The sequence below is a fragment of the Branchiostoma lanceolatum genome, chromosome 13 (assembly GCF_035083965.1).
Source record: "Branchiostoma lanceolatum isolate klBraLanc5 chromosome 13, klBraLanc5.hap2, whole genome shotgun sequence".
NCBI classification, from domain to species: Eukaryota; Metazoa; Chordata; class Leptocardii; order Amphioxiformes; family Branchiostomatidae; genus Branchiostoma; species Branchiostoma lanceolatum.
In genome coordinates this window covers 17,142,633-17,154,563 of record NC_089734.1, presented here as the reverse complement: position 1 = coordinate 17,154,563, position 11,931 = coordinate 17,142,633, and the positions used below count along the sequence as shown (strand labels likewise).

Below are 11,931 nucleotides of genomic sequence, written 5' to 3'. Positions count from 1 at the left end.
CTACCTGGCCAGGGGGGGGGGGGGTGCGGTAAATGAGAGAATGCTAAACAGTCAGAGAATGGTATACCAAATATTATACTTCATTTTGGGTCTTTTACATCTTGATTTTGACATTCTATACATTATCATCCGTTTTATAAATATATTTTTGGAATTTACGGCGTATATTTGCCCATTTTGTAGCTGCTTGCACGCTTTACAGTATGGCAAAAAATATCTTTTTGTGGAAATGGACGAAAATTGATGCGCTTGTGGATGTCATCCGCATATTATTAATCAAATGTACATGGCCTAACAAGATTTAATAGATTCTTTCTGCATAAATTTCTTAACACGATTGCTGATCTATTAATAATACTAATTCAAGGTAAAAGAATACCAACTAGACAGATGGGCAGAGGACTTTAAAGAAACATTAAACAGACCAGCCCCGGAGTCCGATGCTATTATCCAGGACACGGACTTCAACATTAAAATTAAACGTGGCCCAATGTTACTCCAGGAAATTGTCTCTCAACCAGGCTAGAATACTGTGACTTCGCAGAAGATCTAGCCTTGCTTTTGAATTCCCAGTGGGGACATCTAGGAAAAGACCAATAGAGTTGACCAACAAGCAAGTAGCGTGGGCCTCACAATACCTTCGGGTAAGGGAAAAATAATAAAAGGAAAGAGTAAAAGCACAACAAAGACGACCATATGTGGTCAGGAGTTTGAAGACGTATCAAAAAGACTTCAAATATCTCGGCAGCTAGAGGGTCTCAAGAATTGGCAATCATTCAACAAACTGAGCGGCATTTACCTTGAAGCAAAATACCAAACTGGTATATACTAATCAAACGTGCGTTCTGTCTTTCTGTATGCGTCAGAAACACGTAGAACCAATAAGAGAATAGAAATTCGTCTCAGAGGTTTCGAACTTCAAGGTAGATGCCTCAGGAGGTTTCGAAGGTAGATGCCTCAGGAGGTTTCTGAAAATACGCAGGGGGGATCTCAAAGAAGTCAGCGAACGTACATGTATGAAACATCGTAGACGAAAAACACACAAACGCTGGACGTGACTAGGACACGTCCTTTACATGAACAAAGCCGTACACTCACGTGTCGACCTCAAATGGAATCCTCGAGGGAAATGAAAGAGAGGCAGGCCTCTAGGGACCTGAAGGAGAACTGTAGAAGGAAAGATGAAGACTACAAGGAAGACATGGCACGAGACAGGAAGGGTGGAAGAGCGTTCGTCGGCGCCTTTTGCTCTAACGGGAGCGAATGGGATTAAGTACACTACCAAAAATCTTTGTTTCTTATTCTTTCTTATTTTTCTTGTTTTCTTATGTCGATAACGATTTTTTTTACAAAGGAAAAACAAGAACATTCAAGAAACCTTCTGGTAAGTCTTGCCTCTGGCAATTCTTACACAAATACTTTTATCCTTTTTTTTAATTTAACTTATTGTAAGAAAATATTTCTAGCATGCTGTTTTTCAATAAGAATTTTCTAGAAAAATAAGACAAATGTGCCTTCTCTGGCTTCATATACGATTTGTTTTTGTTTCGTCAAATTTGCATTCTTACAGCTTCTTCCAATAAGTTATTTTTTCTTGAAAATTTGATTCTACTAGAATTATTTTTTTGAACTTTCTTGGTTTAAGTTAACTTAAGAAAAAAAATTATTAGATGCAATTCTAGTTGGTGCTTAAAACTAGGTTTCTTATTTGTGCTTAAAACAGGGATTCTTGGTTGCAGAATAATATTCTTGCTGACAGAAAAATTTTCTTTGTAGAAGGAAAAACAAGAAAAATAAGAAAAAGGATTTTTTGTAGTGTAAGTAAGTAAGCAATTGTATGTAAATTGCAATAATTAGCACCTTTTACTCCTGAAAAGGCCATTTTCTGCGTGTCACAATACCAGGTTCCGAGCCGACTACCGAGTTCATTACTACGTCATAAGCGGAAATTAACTTGATGACCTGGCGAAATAAATCAAAAACAGGGAGTATGATTACGGACTTGATATGCGCACAAATGGGAATGGGCACTAATGCTCAAGTGTTAGATTAAATCATTTCTTTTTAGGGAATTCAAGACCGAAGCGGTCACCTATTTGGTATTGATTTTTTAAGTATATACCATTCTACACTTATAATATTTTTGTATCAGGAACATCTGGAGCCTCTTATTTCGCTGAATACTACATAACTGCTCAAAAACACTACCAATCGAAATGTTGATCCTCAAAAGCCGGATTCTAGGTAAAATGATACTGGCCACATACTTGGTGTAATATAGCGTACATGTATGTCAACTGGCAATATGGCAGATATTTGTCCCATATGTTTTCATAAGAGATAGACCATCTGAATTTCTAAAAAAAAACACTGACAAATCCCCTGGGAGACAAGATAAGACAGAAACATGTAAAGTGCCGACCCATCTTAAAGGACTGTCACATAATTAAGGACCTGTCAAACATATCCGGTAAAGATTCTAGATTTGATAAGGAGTTCCACACAGATGAAAAAGGGACAGACAATAGGAAAGAGAACACAGTCGGATGACAGAAATAGAGAGGAGAGGATGTGAGTGCGAAATATACTCGGCCACGGCAAATCTTGTGTGTGTGTGCTCACTTCATCCCCGAAGTAGTATTCTTCTACTTCTCTACACTGGCATCAAAGACGTAGATTTCTTTATTTCAAATTTAATAAAAGTTAAAATGTTTGCTATTTGCTTGACACTTCAGCATCTGTTCCATATCCGATAATGCACACCTGTGTATTGACTACTTCACAATCCTGCAAAATTGAAAGGGCTGTTGAGTGTTTTTACTCCTAACACTCAGTCAAGACAAGAATCAAGATTTCTTTATTGAATTTTACAGTGATCGTGAGGCCGCCACTGAATTACATTTAATTCACAAACGCCAAGGTTAAAAGCTTTTACGTCCTACAATATTGCCCATTACGTCGCTTCCATGATTAGTTGGAAGATTATTACACTAAATATATACCTTACACGCACTGATTAACACAGTCATATATTTCACATAACTAAAATAAAATATAATCAAATACATAAATTGTACTTCGTTTTTATGTCTTCGATCGAATGAGAACCAGGAAGCGTTAACAACATGATAAATGGTAGCGGCTAGCTGCTCATGATGAGAATTATTGTCCAAACTTCTTGAGCAGGTTTCACGTATAAGGGATTGGAGAATTGCTGTATCTCTTTGTTCTTGCTTTGGGCAGTTAAGTTTTTTACTTTTTCTCGTCACACGGCCCGAGACTTGAAGCCTTGTCGGCGGCAGCCAGTCTCTGTACTCAGACTTAAGCAATGTCGTTGCAAACTTGAGGCAGAGCTGCTCCCTTCTCTCTGCTAGAGTTGCCAGTCCGAGGCACTGCAGTGCACGAGGGTAGTCTATATATAATCGTTCCCTAAAATTATACGGCCCGTCCGCCTCTGGATTCTTTCTAGTTTGGGTTTGTGTCTGGCCTTGTGACCAAGCAGGAACCGCATACTCAAGAATGGGCCTGACATAGCCAGTGTAAATCGTTGTCAGGTCAGCTTCTTTAGTCGTTGGAGGAAGTAAAGCTTCTTCACTGCTCTACATAACATATGACTGTGTATCTGTGTATAAACACGATAACTCGAGAATGCCTGTGTGGATTGTCTTCATAGTTAGTATGTCAGAGGGTTTTAAAAAACTCGAAACGATTAGATATTGTGCCCCATAATATGCATAATTAATGAGGAAAGTTTATAAATCCGCTATATTGCATATTAAGACTCTGTGTGGCACCCAACACTTGCTAGCTGACGCCTTGCACTGGGGCAAATATTCCCAAGGGCTCCACAACTAGTGGTCAATATACAATGGGATATCTAGAATTAGAACCTGTATACAAATTGTTTTTGATATATGGATAGCTTAAGTGATGCTTGATATAATGAAATGGTTATTGTACCAACCAGAATCTAATTTGGGATGAAAGGCATGGATCTTTGTTGGGTGGGTGGGTGTAGGTGGGGGCATTTCAATGTTTTGAAATCACATTCAACCATTGCATTATACATGTACATGGGACGAATATTATTGAATGAGATCATTTTTCCTACGTATGCATGGATGTTAAGATATCGCATTCTTAATGAAGGCAACTGCGGGTAATTGCGATTTAATCACAGAACATCAAGCAAGGGTTCAGAGACCGACAAAGATGGACTTCATGATCTATGACTGAGGAAATATATCGATTATGTGCTGGACAATTTTCTATTACCGAAGTCATATATCTGGTTGAAGAAATCGTTAATGTGTCTACTTTGAAATTCTTTCTGTTATTCTAAATTAGAGCCTAACCCGATATTTTCACAATTTTGATTCAGTGAAATCTGATGTCCAGATATACATAGCAATGTATGATATACAATCTTTTTTTTTACCACTTGTAATTACTTCTTGTATGCACAGTTACAACCTTTAATGTCTCTTCATGTTATATGAACTGAATGAAGATTAGAGTTCTATAGTCAAAGGTAAACTTCTAAGATATTAAAGGAGTCCTAAAGTCCAGAGAGGGAAGTTATTTTCCAAAAGATGGTAATTTTAGGAAGTAGAAATGAATATTTTTACCAGTATACGATAAAGTACCCACTAGTCCCGTGCGCATCCAAAACGTTCAGTATTCTACCAAATTCCCAAGGTGACCCTCAGCCTATGTGTTTTTTTACAATGTGCCTGACAATGCCTGACAAAAATTAGATTACAAAAAGAATGTCAGGGTGGTTAAGAAAAACCTTCTGGCTATGTGTTCTTTTATATATTATTAACAATTGGCCTTCATATCGTGCTTAACCACCCTCATTTACACCGAAAATATCCACGTTTAAAAATGTATGTTTACGCATAGGGAATATACTGGTAGGGTCTGCAGGGGTTTAGTGAGTACCATATTGTTTTAAAAAACACATCTTGTAAAATTTATTACAAACAGAATTTTGTAAAATGTCGGTTGATAATGTATTGATTAATACATAATCTAGTGGAAAATAACACCGCCTTCTGGAGTTTAGGACTCCTTTAAAAATGGTATCTAGCATATACTTGGTATTCATCTGATAATACTGATATCAAAAACATTTCATTAACACGTAACCTTAGTCTTTGGAGATTGTTATATCAATGCATGTTTCATAACAGGTTTAAAACACTACTCGGAATTCTAGGGAATTCGACGAAAGCAGTAGCCGTATTTTTGACATCCAGAATGTAAGTACAACTTGAAAAAGAGGAAAAACTTTATTAGTACCATCTGCACCCTCTTGTTTGGCTGAATTGTGCGTAACAGCTTGATAAACTATCAATTTTAAGTGTTTATCAAACGCCGAATTCCAAAGTATTCTAGCATGGCAACGGCCGCAAAATTGATATATATAAGGTGTAAGTTTTTTTATCTACATATTCGAAAAAATAGCTTTGTTAATGTTCTCTATTTGCCTGACACTTTAGAATTCATCTCGTCTCAATAAATGCGGAACAGCTGTTTACTGACCACTTAAGAAACTTATTAAATTCGCACGGGCAGTTAAGTGTTTATAACGCAAAACACTAAGTATGGGTAAAGACTGAGTCGGGACATAAAAGAAATAATATTATGTGGGTACTTACGCTGAAGATATAAGCACACACAGCATTTCCCGTGAGGTGGCATTTCCTTGTATGTTCTACTCTTAGGATGAGTATAAATGAATGCAATTTTTCCCTACATCTAGAATGTCCTTGGGGGCCACATTACACGGTCATCGGCTAAGAGGTGAGTACGGCTTCTATCGTTTTGCGGATTGGCATGAAAATGTGTTGGTTTTATACTGGGCTAATTCACGGTTTCAATACCGTCGCACAGTTGGAAAATTGATTTGCAGACGAGTCTACGAGCTCTGAATGACATTTTGATAGCAAGACGCTCGTGTTCTCTCGATCATAGCGTGATTCTTCAGGGACATAGCGTGCTTCTTCAGGGACCGACGCTCGCTGGTTACCCGTGCTCCCTGGTCATTTAAGTCTAAAGGCTGGTAATTATTAGGTCGTGCTTATCTTGCTCGTAGCTCGCCCAGGTAGCCGTGTCAATTGGTATATATTTGGACGTCAACCCAACGGTTAATTGTCGTTTTTTTTGTGTATAGTGTACAGTCTGCAGAAAGAACGTCAATTCAACTTTATGTTTTTTTTTTAAAGTGAAGGTCTAAAATTGTGTTGTTAATTTTGCTTTGCTCTTTTTTGTGCCACTCACTATTTAGGTGACTTGAAACAAATAACAATGTCGTGTTGGTGTTCATTTGTGCTATCTCAGGTTCAGACTGCATATGTTTCAGTAAGCACGAATAACAATAAGATAATACTCTGACAGTTTTAAAGTACATATTTGCCTGTATTATGCAATCTTAATACGACAAAAATTAAGGCACGTGTCTATGCCATCCATGAAATTGAGTCAGCGTGGCTTAGAAGATAATTTAGACGAAAAGTTAAATCTTCATCGAAAACTTCATTTATTGTAAACGAATGAGGATGTGTTGTGTATACCCCAAACAAAAGTCGTCGGAGCATCATCAGGCCTATGAATCATGGCCAATAACTCGGACGGCACACGCTCATGTGTTATGCGAGTTTCGGCCGACTGCCAACTGGTTATAATATTGTCATAATACGAGGATGAGTCAGTGAGTAATGCAAGTATTTTTTTTAACAATGTCATGTTTCAATTGAATGAGTTGAAGTTTGGCATAAACTAAGGTCAATGCACATATCTTGTTGAGACTGAAATATCTTAATTTGTTGCTTATATTGTAATGAGAGAAATGTTTGAATTCAAGAGAGCCACAACCTCGGAAGTCCGTCAGAAGCAAAAATCAGTACAAGGAAGGTGCTATTAACGTGCATTAAAGAATTCCCTGTCATATGTTAAGCTATTGTAGAAGACTGAAACTGCACCTGTCTAAAAGAACCTTAGTACAGCTCTCTATTTCTAAACACTGTGTAAAGTTTTGGATCTCTTGGTTAAAAGAAAAGTAGACTACAAAAATCTTCATCAACACGTCACGTCTAGCTCTAGAGACATTAATCGGTGTACATGTGTAATTTTAGTTTCTGACAGTGGGTCAGATCTACAGGAACTGATCTTCTAACGGACTTCCAAGGACATAGTCATCTTAAAATCGCTCATAAAATTCTAAACAACAATTTGAGAAATTTTAGTTTGAATAATTACGTACCTTAACCTTTGGTGCCAAAGTTCAACTCTTTCGATGAAAAAAATGACACTGTTATAAAACCACATAAATTACTTACTGACTCACTCTTATATTAACCAAATGGTATAGCACATTGCCTCTGTGGTAGCATGTGGATAAGGTCTATCATAAAATTCTTGTTAGTATTTTTGCTATGCTGCCTATCCAATCGATAAATTTCCTTTAAATCGTTACAGAAAAGAAGAAGATATCAAAAATCAATTAAACTATTGTTTTTCAAGTGGGAAAGTCCGGTTTTACTTCATCTGTGTCCAAATGGTGCTGATATCTCAGGGTGGATTTTCAAGCAAAATGTACACCAGACTCCCTTTAGATTTTAGAATGGGTTACCTCCTGGCTATAAAAAAACGCCCAAAGCTAATCAGCTGTATGACACTGGCTTCAAAGAGTGGCGTAATATTGTCGAGATTCAGCAGCATTTGTTGATCGATTGAAGGTCAGAGCCGCGTCTTTTTCGGCTAAAAACCTACCATGTCACATTTCTCAGGTGGCGGCCCTGTAAATCATAAATAAGAGTTAAGTAGACAATCCTCATAAAAGGGCAAGTATTAAATCAATTTCGAAGTCTCAGTTGTTATATTCTTGAAGAAATTAATGGAGCAAACGAGAAAAACACAACGAAATACAAACAGGACTGTTGTGATATACCCTAACGAAATGTTTCCAAAGTACCCTCGCCCAACTTCTTAAGCGTATCTCCTTGCCCCCGGTCGCTGCAAACCTTGATCGCTTATTGGGTGCTCACTCCAACCGTTAACCGCTCTTTTGGCGCTCACTACGACCGTTGCACACGAGTGACATTCCGATTCCTAAGCGCTCACTCCTCACCCTTGGAAATTTAGGTCGCAGGGCTCAAATTGCTCATTATGAACGATGACCTTAATAATTCCGATAAAAAGAAGTCAGACCCAACAATAGTCAACCATAATTAACATATAACTTTCACAGTAGACTAGATATTACTACTATTTAGATTTCCATGTATTTCCATGTACTTGTTTGTCTGCAATTAGCCTTCGGGCATGAACTATTAAAGTTATTACAATTACGATATTTCCATGATAGGAGTTCCAGTGTAGGGGGGGCAGAACATAAGTAAGAAAACCAGGCATGTCACACAATTTTTTGGTAAAAAAATAACTTGCTAGAATTGCTGTCAAAGTACAGATCGAATTCTTTCATTTTTAATTTTTTTTCTGTGTTGCAATCGGACAAAGTGTGAATTTTTAAACATTTTTCAACGTTGAAAAGTTGGACGTTTCTATTGGAAAGATGCTTATCCATTGGCCCTATGGAAATTATTGACCTCAACATGGCACCAGAAACGACCATAAGTCCACAGTTATTTACATGCGTTTTAATGTAACTCCTCAACACTTGGACTAATACTCAAATTTTCAGCATTTAAAGATAATGAAACTGGACAAACTGTCATGTTTTATTATCATTGGTATCTTATGCCAAGCTCTAATCAACCCTAACTAGTTTATTCATCCACAATAATGTCAATCAATTAGCAGACATTCTAAACATGCTAAAACTGAAGAGGAAATAGATTTTACAAGTTTTCTGTTGTCAAAACGATCACAATAAGAATAACGTATTTTGCAGTCTTCAATAATTATGCAAATGACAGTAATTATCCTCAACAGATGATTAACTGAATTGATTCGTAAATGCAACCATTTGTATTTCTTATCCCTATTTGTACTACCAATTCCCTAAAACAATTTCCAATTGTTAACATACATTATGTTGACTTTAACTGGCGTCGTGTGGCGTAAGTGGTAGAGCGTGCAGCTGTCAAACAATGGGACCCGCGATCTATCCCGGGTTGTGCCCTAAGACATGTCCGAACTTGCGCCCGGACGTTGTGCCCTTGCGAAAGTCACTTAACACTTTCGAAAAAGGGTAGGGGCATGCCCGGTGTGCGATGGTCCAAATCCTTCTGTCTTGAGTTGGTGATTCACTACAAATCACCCAGATAGATGATGAATGATTAAATGATTTTAGCTCCTTGCTTAATGGATACTTTCAACTAAAAAGACAATAGTGTGATAGCAAACCTTTTATAGATTATTGACAACGATATAAATCGGCCTTATGCAAACGGTTGATTTTTAAGATTAAAAACAAAAAAATTACTGTTTCGCGCGCTGCCGCGTTCCAATTCGGAAACGTGGAGGGTTGACATGCCTAACAAAACGTTATTCGTCTGCATGATTAATTGAGCATTGCCATTTTTCATCAATAATAGATGAAAGGTCATCATAATTTTTACACATGCATGTTAATTAAAATGATTTTCAACATAAATAGATCATATAGATTTTGATAAAATTAGCATAATCATTGAGGAACAATCAGCACGAAACACGACAAAACACTGCGGGGATGCATGGGGCATTTCCGTCTGTATAAAGATCGCACACTGTTGTGATATATCCTAGGTCTGGTCACATTAGTGACGAGTATAGACAAGTGATTTTTCCTCGCTAGACTTAGTTGTTATTTTGTTGAAATATGCATCCCACTTATGATCAGTTTTCTTGTCCAGCTAGATTTCCATATTAAAACTAAACCCCCACTGCTAGAGTTCTAAGACACCTTTGAAACAAAGGATATTAGTTTGATTTTGTTCATTTTTAGTCACTTCGCTTTACAAAACCGCGCGGGTGCAACGTTACGCATTGTGAAAATACCTTTAACTCGAAAATTCTCAGGGCTAGTATACAGAACAATCATTTTCAAACCGAAAATGTTCGGGGGCAGCAGGACAAGGGTTAATGTAAAGCCGAGATACGAGCAAGATAATAGACATTTTGTTGTCACTGAAAACAGCTTAAATATCATCTAGTCATTAAAGACAATGAAACGAAGTTTTTTTCTACAACGTTCAATGCCTCCTGCTTCTTTCTGCAAAATCAATCTAACCACATCTTAGTATAAGACATCTCAATTCATTTTTAGACATGTAAAAGGCATTACAAGGGTTGATAATATTTTTAGGCTGCCCTGTTTTAATTCAGTAGACCCTAGAAGAAAGAGGGGAGCAGATAAGGGAAAGCAAACCTTGGGCAAAAAAAATGGAATTTATACTTTGATCTTTTTCAGAGAGAAGACAACCCACCATGAGAATTCTCGGCGTCGTCTTGCTTGGATGTGCGCTTCACCTTTCTGCTACCAGTTCAGGCAAGTTACAAACACTTCAAGTTCTTCTGATAAGAATTTAATTAGAAATGATATAGGACAGTCTTCCTCTGTTAATGTTACTTAGTGTTCATAATCACGGTCAAGTGTGGTTCAGTTATGTGTATCATTGTTCCGACTTAATAAGATTTTAAAACTGATTCGTAAACGCAAAATATTGGAGGACGTTTAGTGAAAAAGCTTTCTTCCACCCAAATATGACTGTCATCTATTTGGTACATCACACTAGAGTTCCGCAACCACATACATTCGCCACACGATGTTAACCTTTTCGAGAGACATATCATATATGCAAATAAGGTCATCATTTGCATGAATTATATCTGTTGATCATCTTCTCTAATCAAATATTGCAAGCTGTTCAAAGTATAAACGTCTTATCGTGGCAAAGAAGGCTATTGCAGCATTTCTTCATAAATCATTTAAATGATGCCCTCAGTTGCATGATTTATGTCTATCAATGTCACCGTTTACTAACTTTTTTTTTCAAGAGTGAACTTTATTTTCCATTCATAATGCATACATGTATGAATCCGTCCCAACTTTTTAGAAGTCTAACAAAAATGTATTTTGTATTTTCATAAGCCATCTGCTAATTACTAATACATGTTCTAGCATTACCATTCATGTCGATAACATTCTTGAGAATTATCATAAATAGCATGACAGCACTTAAGTAAAGCTGTTGGATAATTCTCCATAGTACGACGTTACACATGCGTTCTTGTAATTGTGCATCAAAAATTAGTCAACGTTGTGTATAAGTGAAATATATTGTGTTTTTGAAATGCCTGCAGGTCATCCTTATGTCTAAGCCAGGATAAATAAATAGCATATTTTGCCAGGGTAACATGTAAGTTTTCCCCAAATATCACTGACGCAGCGTCAGCTACGTGTATACTGATACAATTTTAAGGAGTGAGTTCTTAATGTTAACCCAGTAGTTTTTTAACCTTGTGCACTCAAAAAACATACTTATATATGTACGTAGGGTTCATCTTGATTACAAATGTCACATTTCGGGCTATAAATGTTCCCGAGAGTGTTAACGATTTTCCATTGGTGAAGTAAAAATTTGCAATTACATGTAGTACATAAGAAAACGTATTATCTCAAATTATGAAATTATCAAAAAAAGATAGATGTTAAATTATTTTGCAAACAGCGGCCCTTGACTCTTAACATGTGACACACTGACTTATCAGTTATTTCTTACTACATGCAACAGCTGATAACAGAGGGAATCAACGAGGCATTTCCGAGAGTGTGGAGGACACCGTTGATAATCCTAGGAAACTAGCAGGTACCTATCATGATATTTAATGAATGCCATATCAAAGCCTCGACATTGAATTGCTATTGTCAGCTGTTAATTTGACTAAAGAGCAGAAGAACTTCTAATCCCTAATATCAAT

General features: G+C 37.0%; 1 long non-coding RNA gene across 1 annotated transcript; it reads left to right on the top strand.

Annotated features, from left to right (window-relative positions):
* Positions 1-5,779: 5,779 nt before the first annotated feature.
* Positions 5,780-11,819, top strand: LOC136447540 (uncharacterized). The gene is made up of 3 exons (XR_010757743.1): positions 5,780-5,808; positions 10,421-10,498; positions 11,745-11,819. It is a non-coding gene; the product is annotated as an uncharacterized lncRNA (long non-coding RNA).
* The last annotated feature ends 112 nt before the right edge of the window (positions 11,820-11,931 follow it).